Source organism: Hordeum vulgare, chromosome 6H, assembly GCF_904849725.1.
Source record: "Hordeum vulgare subsp. vulgare chromosome 6H, MorexV3_pseudomolecules_assembly, whole genome shotgun sequence".
NCBI lineage: Eukaryota > Viridiplantae > Streptophyta > Magnoliopsida > Poales > Poaceae > Hordeum > Hordeum vulgare.
The window spans coordinates 87,154,640-87,177,458 of record NC_058523.1 but is presented as its reverse complement, the minus strand read 5'-3'; the positions used below and the strand labels follow the sequence as shown (position 1 = coordinate 87,177,458).

Sequence of the window (22,819 nt, the reverse complement as noted above, 5' to 3'; positions counted from 1 at the left end):
ACTTGAAGCAGGTGATGTGATTCAGATCCTTCTGAGCTGGAGCTGAATGCTGCTGAGTGCCAGTACCACCATTCTTGAAGTTGATGTTGTTGCGGTGGTTCCCATTTCCTCCATGGTTGTGGCCTCCATGGTTGTGCACTGGGTGGTTATGCTGGACGTGTCCTCCAAACTTACCGGATCCAGTCCCGGCATTCCCTGAATAGGGGGTGTAGCGAGGCTTCTGCTGAGTGCCGGAGTTGAACTTTCCATTCCCATACTTCCGCTTGCGGTTCTCCATCTGCTGGTGTTTCCCCTCCAAGATGAGGGCCTTATCAACCAGCTCCTGGTAGTTGTTGAAGGTGGCTATAGTCAGTTGAATGCTCAGCTCATCATTGAGTCCTTCCAAGAACTTTTCCTGCTTGGACGCATCATCGGCCACATCTCCAGGTGCATAACGGGCGAGCATGCTGAATTCATCGACATACTGAGCTACAAAGCGATTCCCCTGGCGTAAGTTGCGAAACTCACGCTTCTTCAGACTCATTGCACCAGCTGAGACATGTGCAGTACGGAAGGCTTGCTTGAACTGCTCCCAAGTGACTCCAGCAATGGGGTATGTGGTGGTGTAGTTCTCCCACCATGCAGCTGCAGGGCCTTCAAGTTGATGCGCGGCAAAGCGCACCTTCTCAGCTTCAGTACAACCAGCAGTGATAAGTTCCCGCTCTATCTTGCGGAGCCAATCATCTGCCACAATGGGCTCAATGCTGCTGGAGAAAGTTGGAGGGTTCAACCTCAGGAAACGGGTGAGATTGTCGGCCTGGGGTGGATGACGGTTGTTGTTATTGTTCTGGTTCTGGATGATCAACTGCATCAGGGTGTTCTGTTGCTGAATCAACTGGGTGAGTTCCGGCGGAAAGTTGGAAGTAGGGGCATGTCTCGGAGGCATCTGATGTTTGTAGAGGGGTGAGATTAGCATAGAACAATGGTCTAAGAGTCATTACACTACCCATATGAAATGTAACAAACAAGTATCACACCACACATTTTATTCAATACCATCACAAAGGTTCACACACGGGGATACAAAATTCGATAATCCTAAACATCGGCCTAAAACGTTTAACGATAAAATAAATTTGGTGGTCTAGTCTAAGTGTCCTCCTCAGAAAAGCATGGTGATGGGTCCTTCGGTGGAGCTTTCTTCATAGTCCTCGTCATTGCTGATCAAGGGGGCTACGTCGCCTTCGGGATGAAGGTTCTCGCCCATGTCCAGTTCCTCCTCCAGGTATGCAACTCGAGTCTTCAGCTTCTCGATCCTCTCCAGAAAGTCCTTCACTTCCAGTTCGTGCTCATAGTGGGCTTCCCGGGCTGCTTCTTCGAGTTCGAGTTCGCGGAGCGACAGTTGCTTGATCTTCTGGGCGTCCTTGATCACACGATGCTCCAGAGTCCCGCTATGCTTCTCCAAGGTCCGGGCATAAGACAGGAGAGCGTCCTTGGTCTTGCTTGAGATGATTTCTCCGTCTTCGCTTCTCCGGATACCGTGAATAGGTCTGGTGAAATAGGGAAGCCTTTGTACTCTTCCTTGATACGTCCGAGTGCACAATGGACCACCATGTCCCTTCCGAGAATCCAGTTGGGTGCGATGAACTTGAAATCCACCGGCTTAGTGCGCGGCTCGAATGTCCTTCTGGGAACGTGCACCTCGATCCTGTAGCGTGAATCCTCCGGGTAAGACGAAGTCGACTTCCCTGTGATAGTCGACAGAGCAATCCTCAATTCCTTGGTGATCTGTACCAGCTCCTTTCCGAAAGGCATAGTGGCGTCGGGCTGGCAAAACTCCGTGAACTTAACGGGGATGAAGGTGGCCATCTAAAACATTGGAAAATCGGAGAGAAGTCAGAAATGATCAGAAGAGAAAATAGAGGATTTATAGACATAAGAAAATAGTTTTCTTCCTAAGGCTTTTCCATTCCTAGAGGTTATGTCCTATGGTCAGCGTGTGCTCTGATACCATTTCTGTAGCGACCCGACTCAAGACGAGTCAAGCCTCTAGTGTTTCCGTACCATCCCAAGATCATGCTGGTACACACTCAGTACATTAATGTATATATTCAAGAGTTCAATCACACAGCTTTATTAATCGAAATCTCATAAAGAGTACTTTATTACAATAAAGGATTACAATAAAGTGGCTGAAGACCATCTCATGAGATATCTAACGAAGACTAGCGGAAGCATCACGTAGACGAGTCCATCCGACTCCAGGGCATGTCGCTGAGCGTAGATCGTAGCCTCACTCCTGGTCGGAAAAGTACTCTGCAACATGATACGTTGCAGTCGTGTAGGTCAGCATATGGAATATGCCGGAAAGTCATCAAAGAGAGGAGGTAAAATAATAATCAACTATCTCTACATGCATATTTGGCCGGTGGGGCTATAAGTTTTGCATAAAGCCAATTTTTATCCTACAAAAAGAGGGGCTGGAAGCAAAATATTACTACATTGTGCGTTGTTAACGAGATGGTTCCGCCATCCAATTCTCGTACCCGAATAGTTGTTTAACACCCTCATCATTATTAAGTTGTGTCGAGAGTTCAGGGGAATTTCAGTGCCTTCGGCTCAAGTCGTCCATGACCGTGGACACGGCTAATCGATTAGGTTGGGCACTCTGCAGAGTTTTGCACACGTTCCCCACAAGATTGGATTGCCTCCGTGTTTGTCCTCGCACTTCAGGGTGTTTGAAGACCGGATGATCAAAACATGGTCTTTCAACGGGTCCCTTTGAATCCCTGTCGGTGCCCATCCAGTCCTACCGTTCTTCTACATCTGCTAGCACAGCCTGTCCAGAGTCGCCGCGTCGGTTCTGGCGCTGTTGTCGGTGGGATAGCAAGGAGCAACTATCATAATTGAATTTCTTGAAATCCAAAGTGGTAATTTCATTACTACTCAAGGTTTTAATATCTTCTACTCCACTTTCAGTGCTTTTTGCATCAAGATAGATGGACTCCGAATCATTGGGGCATTTTTCAACCAAAGTGGATGCATATCCAACCCCATCATCATTAGGTTTGACACAAGAAAACAAAGATTCAATGGGATTCACACCAAGCATTTTAAGATCTTCGTGATTCTTATCACGAGAACACGCCCTTTTAAGCCATTCATGTCTAGCACGAATTTGGGCGGTTCTTTCTTTGCTCTCACTCATGGAAACACACATAGCTTCCAAAGTTTCATGCATATTGATATTGGGAGGAGCACATCTTGTTGGAATTATGCCCTAGAGGCAATAATAAATGTATAGTTATTATTATAATTCCTGTATCGAGATAATAGTTTATTATCCATGCTATAATTGTATTGAATGAAGACTCATTTACATGTGTGGATACATAGACAAAACACCGTCCCTAGCATGCCTCTAGTTGGCTAGCCAGTTGATCGATGATAGTCAGTGTCTTCTGATTATGAACAAGGTGTTGTTGCTTGATAACTGGATCACGTCATTGGGAGAATCACGTGATGGACTAGACCCAAACTAATAGACGTAGCATGTTGATCGTGTCATTTTGTTGCTACTGTTTTCTGCGTGTCAAGTATTTATTCCTATGACCATGAGATCATATAACTCACTGACACCGGAGGAATGCTTTGTGTGTATCAAACGTCGCAACGTAACTGGGTGACTATAAAGATGCTCTACAGGTATCTCCGAAGGTGGTAGTTGAGTTAGTATGGATCAAGACTGGGATTTGTCACTCCGTGTGACGGAGAGGTATCTCGGGGCCCACTCGGTAATACAACATCACACACAAGCCTTGCAAGCAATGTAACTTAGTGTAAGTTGCGGGATCTTGTGTTACAGAACGAGTAAAGAGACTTGCCGGTAAACGAGATTGAAATAGGTATGCGGATACTGACGATCGAATCTCGGGCAAGTAACATACCGAAGGACAAAGGGAATGACATACGGGATTATACGAATCCTTGGCACTGAGGTTCAAACGATAAGATCTTCGTAGAATATGTAGGATCCAATATGGGCATCCAGGTCCCGCTATTGGATATTGATCGAGGAGTCTCTCGGGTCATGTCTACATAGTTCTCGAACCCGCAGGGTCTGCACACTTAAGGTTCGATGTTGTTTTATGCGTATTTGAGTTATATGGTTGGTTACCGAATGTTGTTCGGAGTCCCGGATGAGATCACGGACGTCACGAGGGTTTCCGGAATGGTCCGGAAACAAAGATTGATATATAGGATGACCTCATTTGATTACCGGAAGGTTTTCGGAGTTACCGGGAATGTACCGGGAATGACGAATGGGTTCCGGGGGTTCACCGGAGGGGGGCAACCCACTCCGGGGAAGCCCATAGGTATTTGGGGGGGTCACACCAGCCCTTAGTGGGCTGGTGGGACAGCCCACCAAATCCTATGCGCCAAGGAAGGAAAAAATCAAAGAAAGAAAAAAAAAGAGGGAGAAGTGGGAAGGGGGAAGGACTCCCTCCCACCAAACCAAGTAGGACTCGGTTTGGGGGGGGAGAGTCCTTCCCCCTGGCTCGGCCGACCCCTTGGGGATCCCTTGGACCCCAAGGCAAGGTCCCCCTCCCTCCTCCTATATATATGGGGCTTTTAGGGCAGATTTGAGACGACTTTCTCACGGCTGCCCGACCACATACCTCCATAGTTTTTCCTCTAGATCGTGTTTCTGCGGAGCTCGGGCGGAGCCCTGCTGAGACAAGATCATCACCAACCTCCGGAGCGCCGTCACGCTGCCGGAGAACTCTTCTACCTCTCCGTCTCTCTTGCTGGATCAAGAAGGCCGAGATCATCGTCGAGCTGTACGTGTGCTGAACGCGGAGGTGCCGTCCGTTCGGTACTAGATCGTGGGACTGATCGCGGGATTGTTCGCGGGGCGGATCGAGGGACGTGAGGACGTTCCACTACATCAACCGCGATCTCTAATCGCTTCTGCTGTACGATCTACAAGGGTACGTAGATCACTCATCCCCTCTCGTAGATGGACATCACCATGATAGGTCTTCGTGCGCGTAGGAAAATTTTTGTTTCCCATGCGACGTTCCCCAACAGTGGCATCATGAGCTAGGTTCATGCGTAGATGTCTTCTCGAGTAGAACACAAAAGGTTTTGTGGGCGGTGATGTGCATTTTGCTGCCCTCCTTAGTCTTTTCTTGATTCCGCGGTATTGTTGGATTGAAGCGGCTTGGACCGACATTACTCGTACGCTTACGAGAGACTGGTTTCATCGTTACGAGTAACCCCCTTTGCTCAAAGATGACTGGCAAGTGACGGTTTCTCCAACTTTAGTTGAATCGGATTTGACCAAGGAGGTCCTTGGATGAGGTTAAATAGCAACTCATATATCTCCGTTGTGGTGTTTGCGTAAGTAAGATGCGATCCTACTAGATACCCTTGGTCACCACGTAAAACATGCAACAACAAAATTAGAGGACGTCTAACTTGTTTTTGCAGGGTATGATTGTGATGTGATATGGCCAATGATGTGATGTGATATATTGGATGTATGAGATGATCATGTTGTAATAGAAATATCGACTTGCACGTCGATGGTACGGCAACCGGCAGGAGCCATAGGGTTGTCTTTATACTAACATATGTGCTTGCAGATGCGTTTACTATTTTGCTAGGATGTAGCTTTAGTAGTGATAGCATAAGTAGCACGACAACCCCGATGGCGACACATTGATGAAGATCATGATGATGGAGATCATGGTGTGGCGCCGGTGACAAGAAGATCGTGCCGGTGCTTTAGTGATGGAGATCAAGAAGCACGTGATAATGGACATATCATGTCACTTATGAATTGCATGTGATGTTAATCCTTTTATGCACCTTATTTTGCTTAGAACGACGGTAGCATTATGAGGTGATCTCTCACTGAAATTTCAATACGAAATTGTGTTCTCCCCGACTGTGCACCGTTGCTACAGTTCGTCGTTTCGAGACACCACGTGATGATCGGGTGTGATAGACTCAACGTTCACATACAACGGGTGCAAAACAGTTGCGCACGCGGAACACTCGGGTTAAGCTTGACGAGCCTAGCATGTGCAGACATGGCCTCGGAACACATGAGACCGAAAGGTCGATCATGAATCATATAGTTGATATGATTAGCATAGGGATGCTTACCACTGAAACTACTCTCGACTCACGTGATGATCGGACTTGGGATAGTGTAAGTGGATCATGAACCACTCAAATGACTAGAGAGATGTACTTTTTGAGTGGGAGTTTAGCATATAATTTGATTAAGTTGAACTCTAATTATCTTGAACATAGTCTAAGTCCACTTTGAATATATTTGTGTTGTAGATCATGGCTCACGCAAGTGTCATCCTCAATTTTAATACGTTCCTAGAGAAAGCTAAGTTGAAAGATGATGGAAGCAACTTTGTAGACTGGGCTCGTAATCTTAAGCTAATCTTACAAGCTGGAAAGAAGGATTATGTCCTTAATGCTGCGCTAGGAGATGAACCACCCGCTACGGCTGATCAGGATGTTAAGAACGCTTGGTTAGCGCGTAAGGAGGACTACTCAATAGTTCAATGTGCAGTCTTGTATGGCTTAGAACCGGGACTTCAACGTCGCTTTGAGCGTCATGGAGCATTTGAGATGTTCCAGGAGTTGAAGTTCATCTTTCAGAAGAACGCCCGGATCGAGAGGTATGAGACCTCCGATAAATTCTATGCTTGCAAGATGGAGGAAAACTCGTCTGTCAGTGAACATGTGCTCAAAATGTTTGGGTACTCAAACCGTCTAGCTGAACTGGGGATTGAACTCCCGCAAGAAGCTATCACTGACAGAATCCTCCAATCACTGCCGCCAAGCTATAAAGGCTTTGTGTTGAACTACAACATGCAAGGGATGAACAAGTCTCCCGGCGAGTTGTTTGCGATGCTGAAAGTCGCAGAGTCTGAACTCCGTAAAGAGCATCAAGTGTTGATGGTGAGCAAGACCACTAGTTTCAAGAGAAACGGCAAAGGCAAGAAGGGCAATTCGAAGAAGAGCGGCAAGCCTGTTGCCAATCCGCCGAAGAAACCCAAGGCTGGACCTAAGCCTGAAACAGAGTGCTTCTATTGCAAGGGTATGGGTCACTGGAAGCGCAATTGCCCCAAGTATCTAGCAGATAAGAAGGCGGGCAAAGAAAAATCAGGTATATTTGATATACATGTTATTGATGTGTACTTAACCAGCTCTCGTAGTAGTGCCTGGGTATTCGATACCGGTTCTGTTGCTCACATTTGCAACTCGAAGCAGGAACTGCGGAATAGACGGAGGCTGGCGAAAGACGAAGTGACGATGCGCGTAGGAAACGGTTCCAAGGTTGATGCAATCGCCGTCGGCACCATGTCACTTCAACTACCATCGGGATTAGTGATGAACTTAAATCATTGTTATTTAGTGCCTGCGTTGAGCATGAACATTATATCTGGATCTTGTTTATTGCGAGACGGTTACTCTTTTAAGTCTGAGAATAATGGTTGTTCTATTTCTATGAGTAACATCTTTTATGGTCATGCACCGAATGTGAGAGGATTGTTCATATTGAATCTCGATAGCGATACACATATACATAACATTGAGACCAAAAGGGTTAGAGTAAACAATGATAGCGCCATATTTTTGTGGCACTGCCGCTTGGGTCATATTGGTGTAAAGCGCATGAAGAAACTCCATGCTGATGGACTTTTGGAGTCACTTGACTTTGATTCACTTGACACGTGCGAACCATGCCTCATGGGCAAGATGACTAAGACTCCGTTCTTCGGAACAATGGAGCGTGCAAGTGACTTGTTGGAAATCATACATACCGATGTGTGTGGTCCAATGAGCGTGGAGGCACGCGGCGGATATCGTTATTTTCTCACCTTCACTGACGATTTAAGTAGATATGGTTATGTCTACTTGATGAAGCACAAGTCTGAAACATTTGAAAAGTTCAAGCAATTTCAGAGTGAAGTGGAAAATCATCGTAACAAGAAGATCAAGTTCCTACGGTCTGATCGTGGGGGTGAATATCTGAGTTTCGAGTTTGGTACTCACTTAAGACAATGTGGAATTGTTTCGCAGTTAACACCGCCTGGAACACCACAGCGTAATGGTGTGTCCGAACGTCGTAATTGTACTTTGTTAGAAATGGTGCGATCTATGATGTCTCTTACTGATTTGCCGTTATCATTTTGGGGTTATGCATTAGAAACAGCTGCATTCACTTTAAATAGGGCACCATCGAAATCCGTTGAGACGACACCATACGAACTGTGGTATGGCAAAAGGCCAAAGTTGTCGTTTCTTAAAGTTTGGGGATGTGATGCTTATGTCAAAAAGCTTCAACCTGAAAAGCTGGAACCCAAAGCGGAAAAGTGCGTCTTCATAGGCTACCCAAAAGAGACAGTTGGGTACACCTTCTATCTCAAAACCGAGGGCAAAGTGTTTGTTGCTAAGAACGGAACTTTTCTCGAGAAGGAGTTTCTCTCGAGAGAATTGAGTGGGAGGAAGATAGAACTTGACGAGGTTATCGAACCTTTCATCCCTCTGGATGGTGGCGCAGGGCAAGGGGAAACCCCTGTAATTGCGACGCCGGTTGAGGAGGAAGTTAATGATGATGATCATGAAACTCCAGTTCAAGTTTCTGTTGAACCACGCAGGTCGACGAGATCACGCGCTGCTCCAGAGTGGTACGGTAATCCCGTCTTGACAATCATGTTGTTAGACAACAATGAACCTGCAAATTATGAAGAAGCAATGGTGGGCCCAGATTCCAACAAATGGCTAGAAGCCATGAAATCCGAGATAGGATCCATGTATGAGAACAAAGTATGGACTTTGGAGATACTACCTGAGGGCCGCAAGGCTATTCAGAACAAATGGATCTTTAAGAAGAAGACGGACGCTGACGGTAATGTGACCGTTTATAAAGCTCGACTTGTGGCAAAGGGTTTTTCACAAGTTCCAGGAATTGACTACGATGAGACTTTCTCTCCCGTAGCGATGCTTAAGTCCGTCAGAATCATGTTAGCAATAGCTGCATTTTTCGATTATGAAATCTGGCAGATGGATGTCAAAACGGCGTTCCTTAACGGTTTCCTTAAGGAAGAGTTGTATATGATGCAACCCGAAGGTTTTGTTGATCCTAAAAATGCTGACAAAGTGTGCAAGCTCCAGCGATCCATTTATGGACTGGTGCAAGCATCTCGGAGTTGGAACAAACGCTTTGATGAGGTGATCAAAGCATTTGGGTTTATACAAGTGGTTGGAGAATCTTGTATTTACAAGAAAGTGAGTGGGAGCTCTGTGGCGTTTCTAATATTATATGTGGATGACATATTACTGATTGGAAACAACGTAGAGCTTTTGGAGAGCATAAAAGGTTACTTGAATAAAAGTTTCTCTATGAAGGACCTAGGAGAAGCTGCTTACATTCTAGGCATTAAGATCTATAGGGATAGATCAAAACGCCTGATAGGACTTTCACAAAGCACATACCTTGATAAAGTTTTGAAGAGGTTCAAAATGGAACAGTCCAAGAAAGGGTTCTTGCCAGTGTTACAAGGTACGAGATTGAGTAAGACTCAGTGCCCAGCAACTGATGAAGATAGAGAGCATATGCGCTCCGTCCCCTATGCTTCAGCCATAGGCTCTATCATGTATGCGATGCTGTGCACTAGACCGGATGTTAGCCTGGCCATAAGTATGGCAGGTAGGTTCCAGAGTAATCCAGGAGTGGATCACTGGACGGCGGTCAAGAATATCCTGAAGTACCTGAAAAGGACTAAGGAGATGTTTCTCGTGTATGGAGGTGACGAAGAGCTCGCCGTAAAAGGTTACGTCGATGCAAGCTTTGACACAGATCCGGACGACTCTAAGTCGCAAACCGGATACGTATTTATTCTTAATGGGGGTGCAGTAAGCTGGTGCAGTTCCAAGCAAAGCGTCGTAGCAGATTCTACATGTGAAGCAGAGTACATGGCTGCCTCGGAGGCGGCTAAGGAGGGTGTCTGGATAAAGCAGTTCATGATGGATCTTGGAGTGGTGCCAAGTGCACTGGATCCAATAACCTTGTTCTGTGACAACACTGGTGCCATTGCCCTGGCAAAGGAACCAAGGTTTCACAAGAAGACCAGACACATCAAACGACGCTTCAACCTCATCCGCGACTACGTCGAGGAGGAGCACGTAAATATATGCAAAGTGCACACGGATCTGAATGTAGCAGACCCGCTGACTAAACCTCTTCCACGGCCAAAACATGATCGACACCGGAACTGTATGGGTGTTAGATTTATTACAATGTAATTCACATGGTGATGTGAGGGCTAGATTATTGACTCTAGTGCAAGTGGGAGACTGTTGGAATTATGCCCTAGAGGCAATAATAAATGTATAGTTATTATTATAATTCCTGTATCGAGATAATAGTTTATTATCCATGCTATAATTGTATTGAATGAAGACTCATTTACATGTGTGGATACATAGACAAACACCGTCCCTAGCATGCCTTTAGTTGGCTAGCCAGTTGATCGATGATAGTCAGTGTCTTCTGATTATGAACAAGGTGTTGTTGCTTGATAACTGGATCACGTCATTGGGAGAATCACGTGATGGACTAGACCCAAACTAATAGACGTAGCATGTTGATCGTGTCATTTTGTTGCTACTGTTTTCTGCGTGTCAAGTATTTATTCCTATGACCATGAGATCATATAACTCACTGACACCGGAGGAATGCTTTGTGTGTATCAAACGTCGCAACGTAACTGGGTGACTATAAAGATGCTCTACAGGTATCTCCGAAGGTGGTAGTTGAGTTAGTATGGATCAAGACTGGGATTTGTCACTCCGTGTGACGGAGAGGTATCTCGGGGCCCACTCGGTAATACAACATCACACACAAGCCTTGCAAGCAATGTAACTTAGTGTAAGTTGCGGGATCTTGTGTTACAGAACGAGTAAAGAGACTTACCGGTAAACGAGATTGAAATAGGTATGCGGATACTGACGATCGAATCTCGGGCAAGTAACATACCGAAGGACAAAGGGAATGACATACGGGATTATACGAATCCTTGGCACTGAGGTTCAAACGATAAGATCTTCGTAGAATATGTAGGATCCAATATGGGCATCCAGGTCCCGCTATTGGATATTGACCGAGGAGTCTCTCGGGTCATGTCTACATAGTTCTCGAACCCGCAGGGTCTGCACACTTAAGGTTCGATGTTGTTTTATGCGTATTTGAGTTATATGGTTGGTTACCGAATGTTGTTCGGAGTCCCGGATGAGATCACGGACGTCACGAGGGTTTCCGTAATGGTCCGGAAACGAAGATTGATATATAGGATGACCTCATTTGATTACCGGAAGGTTTTCGGAGTTACCGGGAATGTACCGGGAATGACGAATGGGTTCCGGGGGTTCACCGGAGGGGGGCAACCCACTCCGGGGAAGCCCATAGGTATTTGGGGGGGTCACACCAGCCCTTAGTGGGCTGGTGGGACAGCCCACCAAATCCTATGCGCCAAGGAAGGAAAAAATCAAAGAAAGAAAAAAAAAAGAGGGAGAAGTGGGAAGGGGGAAGGACTCCCTCCCACCAAACCAAGTAGGACTCGGTTTGGGGGGGGGGGGGGAGAGTCCTCCCCCCTGGCTCGGCCGACCCCTTGGGGATCCCTTGGACCCCAAGGCAAGGTCCCCCTCCCTCCTCCTATATATATGGGGCTTTTAGGGCAGATTTGAGACGACTTTCTCACGGCTGCCCGACCACATACCTCCATAGTTTTTCCTCTAGATCGTGTTTCTGCGGAGCTCGGGCGGAGCCCTGCTGAGACAAGATCATCACCAACCTCCGGAGCGCCGTCACGCTGCCGGAGAACTCTTCTACCTCTCCGTCTCTCTTGCTGGATCAAGAAGGCCGAGATCATCGTCGAGCTGTACGTGTGCTGAACGCGGAGGTGCCGTCCGTTCGGTACTAGATCATGGGACTGATCGCGGGATTGTTCGCGGGGCGGATCGAGGGACGTGAGGACGTTCCACTACATCAACCGCGATCTCTAATCGCTTCTGCTGTACGATCTACAAGGGTACGTAGCTCACTCATCCCCTCTCGTAGATGGACATCACCATGATAGGTCTTCGTGCGCGTAGGAAAAGTTTTGTTTCCCATGCGACGTTCCCCAACACATCTAACTTTAAAAGCATCAATATCACTAGACATTCTGTCAACGCTCCTAGCCAAATCGTCAATTTTGAGTAGTTTTTCCTCTATGGACGCATTGAAAATCTTTTGCGAGTTGATAAACTCTTTGATATTACTCTCTAGATCAGAGGGCAATCTATTGTAATTTCCATGAGTATTATTGTAGGAGTTGCCAAAGTTATTAGAGGGGTTACTAGGAAAAAGCCTAGGAACATAGTTTCCTCTAAAAGCATTGTTGTTGCCAAAATTATTCCTACCAACAAAATTAACGTCCAAGCTAGCGTTGCTACTCTCAATCAAGGAAGACAAGCGCATATCATTAGGATCTAAAGGAGCACTTCTACTTGCAACCAAATTCATTAACTCGTCTATCTTAGCACTTAACGTGTTAATTTCTTCTATAGCGTATACCTTTTTACTAGTGGGTGACCTTTCAGTGTGCCACTGAGAGTAGTTCGTCATGATATTATCTAGGAGTTTTGTGGCTTCTCCTAACGTGATTTCCATGAACGTTCCACCTGAGGCGGAGTCCAAGATATTTCTAGAAGGGAAATTCAAGCTAGCGTAGAAGATTTGTATAATCATCCAAAGACTCAAGCCATGAGCGGGACAATTTCTAATCATCAATTTCATTCTCTCCCAAGATTGTGCAACATGTTCATGATCAAGTTGCTTAAAATTCATGATATCATTACGGAGAGAGATAATTTTAGCGGGCGGAAAATACTTGGATATATAAGCATCTTTGCACTTGTTCCAAGAATCAATACTATTTTTGGGCAAAGACGAAAACCAACTTTCTTCTCGATATCGCAACGAGAAAGGAAAAAGCAATTTAATCACATCATTATCCACATCTTTCTTCTTTTGCATATCGCAAAGCTCAATGAAGGTATTAAGATGGGATGCGGCATCTTCACTAGGAAGGCCGGAGAATAGCTCTTTCATAACAAGATTCAACAAAGCAACATTGATTTCATATGATTCCGCACTAGTGACGGGAGCAACCGGAGTACTAATAAAGTCATTATTATTAGTATTCGAGAAGTCGCAAAGTTTGGTGTTTTCAGTCATGGTGACTGCAGCAAGCAAAAAAGCACACAAGCGAACAGAAAGCAAACGATAGAAAAGGGCGAACGAAAAAGGCAAATGAAAAAGGCAAATGAAAAAGGCAAATGTTTTCGTAAATTTTTGTTTTTCAGAAGTGGGGGAGAGGAAAACGAGAGGCAAAAAAAAATGCAAGAGATGAGTTTGCAACACTTACTTGGATGAGTTCTTGACTTGATCCTCCCCGGAAACGGCGCCAGAAATCCTTTTGCTACCTCTTGAGCTTGCGTTGGTTTTTCCATTGAAGAGGAAAGGGTGATGCAGCACAGGAGCAGTAAGTATTTCCCTCAGTTTGAGAACCAAGGTATCAATCGAGTAGGAGAATTGTGTCAAGTCCAGAGTACCTGCGCAAACACAAAACAACTTGCACCCAACACTATAAAGGGGTTGTCAATCCCTTCAAGATTGATTGCAAAGTGAGATCTGAAGGCGGAAAGTGCAACGAAGTAAAAGAGTAAGGCTGAAAATATGGTGTGAAGTAGACCCGGGGGCCATAGTGTTCACTAGAGGCTTCTCTCAAAATAGCAAATATTACGGTGGGTGAACAAATTACTGTCAAGCAATTGATAGAACCGCGCAAAGTCATGACGATATGTAAGGCAATGATCATACATATATGCATCACGTCCGAGACAAGTAGACCAATATTTTCTGCATCTACTACTATTACTCCACACATCGACCGCTATCCAACATGCATCTAGTGTATTTAGTTCATGACAAACAGAGTAACGCTTTAAGCAAGATGACATGATGTAGAGGGATAAACTCAAACCAATGATGAAAACCCCATCTTTTTACACTTGATGGCAACAACACGATACGTGCCTCGCCACCCTTCTATCACTGGGTGAGGTCACCGCACGGTATGAACCCAAAACCAAGCACTTCTCCCATTGCAAGAATCATAGATCAAGTTGGCCAAACAAAACCCACAACTCGAAGAAAATTACAAGGATATGAAATCATGCATATAAGAGATCAGAAGAAACTCAAATAAGATTCATAGATAATCTGATCATAAATCCACAATTCATCGGATCTCGACAAACACACCGCAAAAGAAGATTACATCGGATAGATCTCCATGAAGATCATGGAGAACTTTGTATTGAAGATCCAAGAGAGAGAAGAAGCCATCTAGCTACTAGCTATGGACCCGAAGGTCTATGGTGAACTACTCACGCATCATCGGAGAGGTCATGGTGTTGATTAAGAAGCCCTCCGTATCCGAATCCCGCTCCGACAGGGCACCAAAACGTGCCCCAGATGGGATCTTGCGGACACAGAAGTTTTCGGCGGTGGAAAAGTATTTTCGTGGATCTCTCTATTTTTTAGGGATTTTAGGGAATTTATAGGCGAAGGAGCTAGGGCAGGGGAGGCCAAGGGAGCCCATAAGCCTGGGAGGCGCGGGCCCCCCTGGCCGCACCATGGGGGCTTGTGGCCTCCCCCGGGACTCCGTGCCTTGGTCCCCAAGCTTTCTGCGTATCTTTTCTAGAAAAAATCTTTTCGGAAGTTTTATTCCGTTTGGAATCCTTTTAAAATCCTCCTCTTAAAAGGGTCAAAAACACGGAAAAAACAGGAACTTGCACTTGGCACTGAGTTAATAAGTTAGTCCCAAAAAAGATATAAAAGGCATACAAAACATCCAAAGTTTGACAAGATAATAGCATGAAACCATCAAAAATTATAGATACGTTGGAGACGTATCACACACCGCACGGTATGAACCCAAAACCAAGCACTTCTCCCATTGCAAGAATTATGGATCAAGTTGGCCAAACGAAACCCATAACTTAAAGAGAATTACAAGGATACGTAATCATGCATATAAGAAATCAAAGGAGACTCAAATAATATTCATAGATAATCTGATGATAAATCCACAATTCATCGAATCTCGACAAACAAACCGCAAAAGAAAGTTACATCGGATAGATCTCCATGAAGATCATGGAGAACTTTGTATTGAAGATCCAAGAGAGAGAAGAAGCCATCTGGCTACTAGCTATGGACCCGAAGGTCTGTGGTGAACTACTCACGCATCATCGGAGAGGCAATGGTGTTGATGAAGAAGCCCTCCGTGTCTAAATCCCCTCCGGCAGGGCACCAGAACGGGCCCCAGATGGGATCTTGCGCAAACAGAAGCTTGCTGCAGTGGAAAAGTATTTTCGTTGCTCTCTTTATTGGTTTCGGGATTTTTAGGAATATATAGGCGAAAGAGGTAGGGCAAAGGAGGCAAGGGGGGCCCACGAGCCTGCTAGGCGCCCCCCTTGGGCGCGCCTAGGGGGCTCGTGAGCTCCCACGAGACCCCATGCCTTGGTTCTCAAGTCTTTTGGGTATCTTCTGTTATGGAAAAAATCACCCCGCAGGTTTTATTCCGTTTGGACTCCGTTTAATATTCTTATCTGAAAAAGGTCAAAAACACGGAAACAACAAAAATTGGCAATGGGCACTGAGTTAATAGGTTAGTCCCAAAAATGATATAAAATGGCATATAAATGCATATAAGACATCCCAAGTTGATAATATAATAGCATGAAACAATCAAAAATTATAGATACATTGGAGACATATCAATCATCCCCAAGCTTAACTCCTGCTCGTCCTCGAGTAGGGAAGTGATAAAGACGGAATTTTTGATATGGAATGCTACCTAACATATTTTTTCTTTGTAACTTCTTTATTGTGGCATGAATGTCAGATCCATAAGAGTCAAAACAATAGTTTAATATTGACATGAAAACAATACTACTTCAAGCATACTACCAAAGTAATCATGAACTTTTGAAATAACAAGGCCAAAGAAAGTTTTCCCTACAAAATCATACTGTCTGGCTATGCTCCATCATCCCCACACAAAGAATTTAAATCATGCACAACCCCGGTATTGGCCAAGTAATTGTTTTCGCACTCTTACTTTCTCAAACTTTTTCAACTCTCAAGCAATCACTAATAGAAAAAGGGCTATAGATAATATAGACACTAATGGCGCACCAGACAAGTGGTGCGCCACTACTATATAGCAGTTGCGCACCATGTGTCGGTGCGCCATTAGTGTCATGGACACTAATGGCGCACCACACACACGGTGCACCACTACTAACAAATTTTTTTTTCCAAAAATACTAATGACGCACCGGGGCACAGTGCGTCATTACTAGTTTAATTAGTAATGGCGCACCACTCACCCAGTGCGCCACTACTATAATTTTTTTTTGCAAAACTACTAATGACGCACCACCTACAAATACGCGATTAGTAACCAGGTTTCCCACCTTACTGGTTCAGACGGCGGCGGCGGCCATGTCCTGCTCCTCGCCTTCTCGGAGGCGCAGGGCCACCTCAACCCCATGCTGCAGCTCGGCCGCCGCCTCGCATACCACGGCCTCCGCCCCAGGCTTGTCACCACGCGCCACCTCCTCGCCACCGTCCCGCCCCTTTGCGCCCCTTCCGCGTCGCCGCCATCTCCGACGGCTTCGACGATGGCGGCATGGCAGCTTGCCCGGACTTCAGGGAGTACGTCCACCGTCTCGCGGCCGCGGGGTCTGAAACCCTCGAGGCGCTCTTCCTATCCGAGGCTGGGGCGGGGAGGCCCGTACGCGTGCTCGTCTACGACCCGCACCTGCCCTGGGCGGGCCGCGTGGCTCGCGCCGCCGGCGTGCCGATGGCCGCGCTCTTCTCGCAGCCCTGCGCGGTGGACGTCGTCTACGGGGAGGTCTACACGGGCCGCGTCGGCCTGCCGGTCGTGGACGGGAGGGTGCTCCGGGGCCTGCTGAGCGTCGACCTGGGGCCGGAGGACGTGCCGTCGTTCGTGGCGGCGCCGGAGTCGTACCGTGTGTTACTGGACGCGGTGGTCGGGCAGTTCGATGGGTTGGAGGACGCCGACGACGTGTTCGTCAACTCGTTCCATGAGCTCGAGACCAAGGTGAGGCCCCTTGCGCGTGCACACCACCTGTTTGTTGTTTTGCCAACTTAGATAAAGATTGATCAAAGCGCAGACGTGATGATGCTCAACACACATATGGGTTCAAACAGGAGGCGGACTATTTGGCATCAACATGGCATGTGAAGACCATCGGCCCGACGATGCCGTCGTTCTACCTGGACGACGATCGGCACATTCATTCATAGTTGCAAATCAATCGGAGTTCCGTGTCCAGACGAGCTTTGCATTCATTCATGGTTGAAAATGAATCCAAGTTCTGTGTCGGTATGTGCTTTGCATTCATTCGTAGAGTCGTAGTGGCCGTCAATTAGTCGGGGTTCCGTGTCCGAATGAAGAAAGCAGGGCTTAATTGATCGTGGGCGAAAGCGAACGGATAAAACAAAGTGCTTAGTCCACGGTTAAGCATAGTGTTCTGATTAATGTTTGAATGCTCTTTCAGGTGACCCCAAGAATGTCCACCTCAAGCAGATGGACGAGGCCCGGGAGAATCTGCACTTGTTCAGGGCCGATGTGCTCGACTATGACACGCTGACACGTGCGCTTGAGGGGTGTGAGGGGGTCTTCCACCTCGCCACTACGGTGCCTGAAGATAAGATTGTTGATCCTGAGGCAGGTGTTCTTTCCAAATGGCAACTAATGCTTCCGTGTCGTAAAATCATTATGTTTGTTACTGTAGCTATATTGTTTGATACAGTAATGAACTTGTATTGACAGTGAAGCAGCGTTGTGAATTATACCTATTGGCACGCGTGTCATTCTTGATAGGGTGATGCACTTTCAATCCCATATAGTTTGGCAGTTTTTGGTGCTTGCAAAGCTAGGCTCGCCGTAATATATGTTTGCAATACTAGCTCCTGGAGAACACTTGCACATCATATTATAGCGTTGGGAGTGGTTAGTGCAATGCAAATTGTAGATTGTTATGTGCTTTGACCTGTGTGTGCTAACATTATTTAGATTATCAAAAGTGTTAGAATTGCGAGCTGTCGGGATGGCATTGTGAGTGTTGAACACTGTAGAATTGCTAGTACTCCTCTCACCGCTTATTAAATGCATATGTGCAGTCAGAAATATTGGCTCCTGCTGTGAAAGGTACTTCAAATGTGCTAAAGGCTTGCTCGGCTATGAAGGTTCAGAAGGTTATTGTCTTGTCACCCACTGCTGCAGTTCATCATGTTCTCGGCCCATGTATTATTACTCCTTTGCTGATGTGCTCAGTGCTGTATCCTAATTTCAAAATCAGATTTTGCTATTCGCTGTTGCAAAGGAGTCCTCAAAATTCCTGCCCATCTTGAAGGAAACAGCAAAATCATTCAAGGGAAAGGTACTTTGTTCTGTTGATCGGACCAGTGTTTCATGAACTTTTTCCTCTGTCATGATCCGTCCGACGAGCATCCTCGGCCGCTCCTCCCGACGGGCTCGCCACCACCTACAGGACCTCACCGCCCGCCCGCCCGCCGTCCTCACCGCGAGGCGAACCGAGGTGACCCCGCTCCCCCAAATCCCGATTCCCATTTCGTCAGTTGCCTAGTTCCATTTGGAATCGGCGCGGGTTAGAGAATTCCAGTGTGGTATGTTCACTATTGTTTGATTTGTTCGCGATTGCTGGATGTAACCAGGTCCGCCGCCCAAGCTCCAATTTTTCGCCTGGGATTCTCTGCTCAACCTAAGAGACCGTGATTCCTCGCTGCTTGGTAAGCCCAATTTTGTTTATTTTTTGGCTTGTACTATAGGCAGCCAGATTTTGTGTGCTGTTGTTGATGCAAACTGCTAACCCATCCATCCATCCATCCATCCACCATTCGGGTTATTTTGATTGACAGTCCCCATGGCGGGGCTAGAGGAGTTGAAGAAGAAGCTGCAGCCGTTGCTGTTCGACGACTCGGACAAGGGCGGCGTCAGCACCAGGGTTCCCTTCCCGGAGGACACATGCGATTCCTATGTGGTAAACTCACAGTGTCAGTCTTTTCTTCTCTGCATGCAAACGAAAATTAGGTTGTCTGTGTCTGTCAAACACCGGCAGCATTAGGCATGGTTGTTGTCTATTAAGGGAATTGGTACAAGTTGTTTCAGTCCAGTTTCCCAGCAGCTGAATATACATGCTCCAACTTCGTCATCTGCACAGCCTGACCAATCGGTCCTCACACAGACAACTTTCTTTTGGAATTCCTCCAACTTAGTCCATGGTGTATCTGTGAATTCAAACATGTTTACATGTGCAAGTGTTTTTTTATGTTCTTTCTTTCATGAAGGTATCTGATGGTGGAACGATAAATTTACTGAGTAGATCGTTTGGTCAGTATAACATCAATGAGCATGGCTTTCATAAGAGAAGTACTGGCCCAGAAGAGCTAGATACTGGTGAGAAGGCATACCGATGTGCATCTGAAGACATGCATATATTTGGTCCCATTGGAAATGGAGCAAGCAGTGTCGTGCAGAGAGCTATTTTCCTACCAGTTCATTGAATTCTGGCCTTGAAGAAGATAAACATATTTGAGAAGGTACATTCTTTATGGCCCGAAATGCACTTTACTACCACATTGTTGTACACTTCTGCTTTTTATTTATATATGGGTGTTTTGTTTTCTGTTGATTACTAGTCTAAACCTCATTTGTGTTTTCAAACAAAATAATATGAAAGGGAGCAAAACAAGCCTTTATTCATTTATACGTGGTTTACTTGCATGCTGGAGCATCCTTCCCTTTCTTTTGGAGTCATGTGCAAAACAGCAAAATAATTATTTACACAGCAATGAGACATTTTTTATGTTCCCATGCAGAATGATGAGGACGTTAAAGTTGTTGTTGGCAAGAGTCTGGATCAAATAGTTCTGGATGAGTCAAAAGATGTCCTTTTGGAGGTAAGTTCAGTTATTTCCAGGTAGATTTGAGAAGATAAAAAATGTGTGTTGTCCATAACGCCGCATCATTTTGGACGCATATATATGCACCATGGTGTGGCCATTGTCAGTCACTGGAGCCTATCTACAACAAGCTGGCCAAGTTTCTCCATGGCATTGACTCCCTTGTAATAGCCAAAATGGACGGCACAAACAATGAGCATCCTCGTGCCTAGGTCTGTGTCGCTGTCTGTCGACTTCTTCAAACTGGATATTACTTGCTAGACTAGTCTGAGTGCCGGGCCATCAACAGTCATAGAACCTGTATATACATTGTATATGAAACAAAACAATGCTAATTATAAAACGTGTAGAAGTTATTTTAACATTTTCTTCAATTAAATGTGCAATTGCACTTGTTTATGGTGCACTGAAAGGGTAGATCCATTATCTGTCTGCTGCCATCTAGTATATGCTAAATGTATTTATTCCACACCTATTTATCCATACGCTATAGTGTGATGGTACAGTTTCTCTAACGGGCTAAAGAGGTAAACCAGCTCGTGCGTAGCAAAGTATTAATAGGCTATTGCCAGATTTGAATCACATGCTGTTGGGAGTTAGGGACAAGTTAATTCAAGAAATAGGCCGTATTTGACAAGACAGATTTGGTTAGGAAGATACGGTATGAGTGAAGATACGGTATGAGTGAAGGAAACCCAAGGTAATATTTGTCGCAACACAACTGTAAATCATATGCGACACATGCATTCAGAAATTACAAAGGACATATCATGTGTGCATAGTGATTATGAGAGAGGGAGGGCACGGAAGGACGACACACAAGTGGTTTCCACCATACAAACATGAATTCCGTCTATGTTGGACTTGACTAATGAGCACACACAGCAATCATTTTTTATGTTCCGTGGCAACGCATGGGCAATCAACTAGTTTCTACTAGTAACCACATAGAAACGATATTGTTAACTATGATATCATGACAATCTTTGTTTAAGATGCTTAATGCATTCATTGTTGATAAAACTACAAGCACTGGAACATAGTTCTATATAATAGCATGTGAGATGATTATAACTTTTATAGAAACTATATTGTTAACTATGATATCATGATAATCTTTTGATCGAATATTTTTAATATGCATATGAGATTTTAACAACTTGTTCTGGTTCCACTTTTTGACAAATTTGTGCAAAATGTTTTCAGGTACTCAACCGGACATGATGACTCTCTAGCGTTTATGGACCAACCAACCTGTAATCATGGACCTTATTGTCTTGTAGACCATTTGGTGTTTCGAGTGTTTTGGAGCTTGCACTTTGTGCATGTAGATACGAACTTGTGTGTTCTGGACCATCTGAAGTCTCTCATAGCAACCAATAGTCCTTATCTTTTTGTAACTTGTGTGTTCTAAATGATTGTTAAGATGGTCAAAACTATGCTTCCTCTAGGTTAATTTGTTTGCCAACTTGCGTTCAATGTATGTGCATGTTTATAAACATAGTTTCATTGTGATGTAATATGTGTTTATCTTGAACCTTTTTGTGGGTGTGAGGATAATAATTGAATATTTTTAGAGCTGGTAGTATAACTTGTGGCGCACCATGAGCTATACTAATGACACACCTGGGAGGCATACTAATGGCGCACTTGGAAGGCATACTAATGGCGCACCTGGGAGGTATACTAATGGCGCACCTGGGAGGTATACTAATGGTGCATTGCCTGGTGCGCCATTAGTATACCACATACTAATGGCGCACCTGTGGTGCGCTTTTAGTAAAAAATTCTAATGGCGTGATGCTAGTGGCGCACCTATAGTGCGCCATTAGTAGCCAAAATAGGTGCGCCACTAGCAGGCCTTTTCCTAGTAGTGAATACATGAGTGTGAGCCATGGATATAACACTATATGTGGAATAGACTGTGGTGGAGGTTGTGAGGCAAAAAGGAGGAGATGGTGACATCGACTCGGCGTATCAACGGGCTATGGAGATGCCCATCAATAGACATCAATGTGAATGAGTAGGGATTGCCATGGAACGGATGCACTAGAGCTATAAGTGTATGAAAGCTCAAAAAGAAGACTAGTGGGTGTGCACCCAACTTGCTTGCTCACGAAGACCTAGGGCAATTTTTAGGAAGCCCATCATTGGATTATACAAGCCAAGTTATATAATCAAAATTTCCACTAGTATATGAAAGTGACAAAACAAGAGACTCTCTATCATGAAGAACATGATGCTATTTTAAAGCACAAGTGTGGAAAAAGATAGTAGCATTGTCCCTTCTCTCTTTTTCTCTCATCATTTTTTTGTTTGGGCTCTTTGGCCTTCTTTGTTCATTTCATTTTTTCTCTCTTTTTTGGTGGGCGTCTTTGGCCTCTTTATTTTTATTTGGGCTTCGCTGGCCTCTTTTATTATTTCCTCACATGGGACAATGCTCTAATAATGATGATCATCACACTTTTATTTTCTTACAACTCGATACTTAGAACAATAATGACTCTATATGAAATGCCTCCGGCAGTGCACCGGGATGTGCAACGATCTAGCTTAGCGTGTGACGTTGACACATCTCACTAGATATCTTACGATCATGCAATGGCAAAATGAAAATGATGGCACATGTCATGAGACAGAACGGTGGAATTTGCATGGCAATATATCTCGAAATGG

The 22,819-nt window shown here is 45.2% G+C and overlaps 2 pseudogenes; both read left to right on the top strand.

The window, feature by feature from the left end:
* Positions 1-16,602: 16,602 nt before the first annotated feature.
* On the top strand, positions 16,603-17,709 carry LOC123403663 (annotated as a pseudogene).
* Positions 17,710-18,336: 627 nt separating this feature from the next.
* LOC123403662 lies at positions 18,337-21,622 on the top strand (annotated as a pseudogene).
* Positions 21,623-22,819: the final 1,197 nt, after the last annotated feature.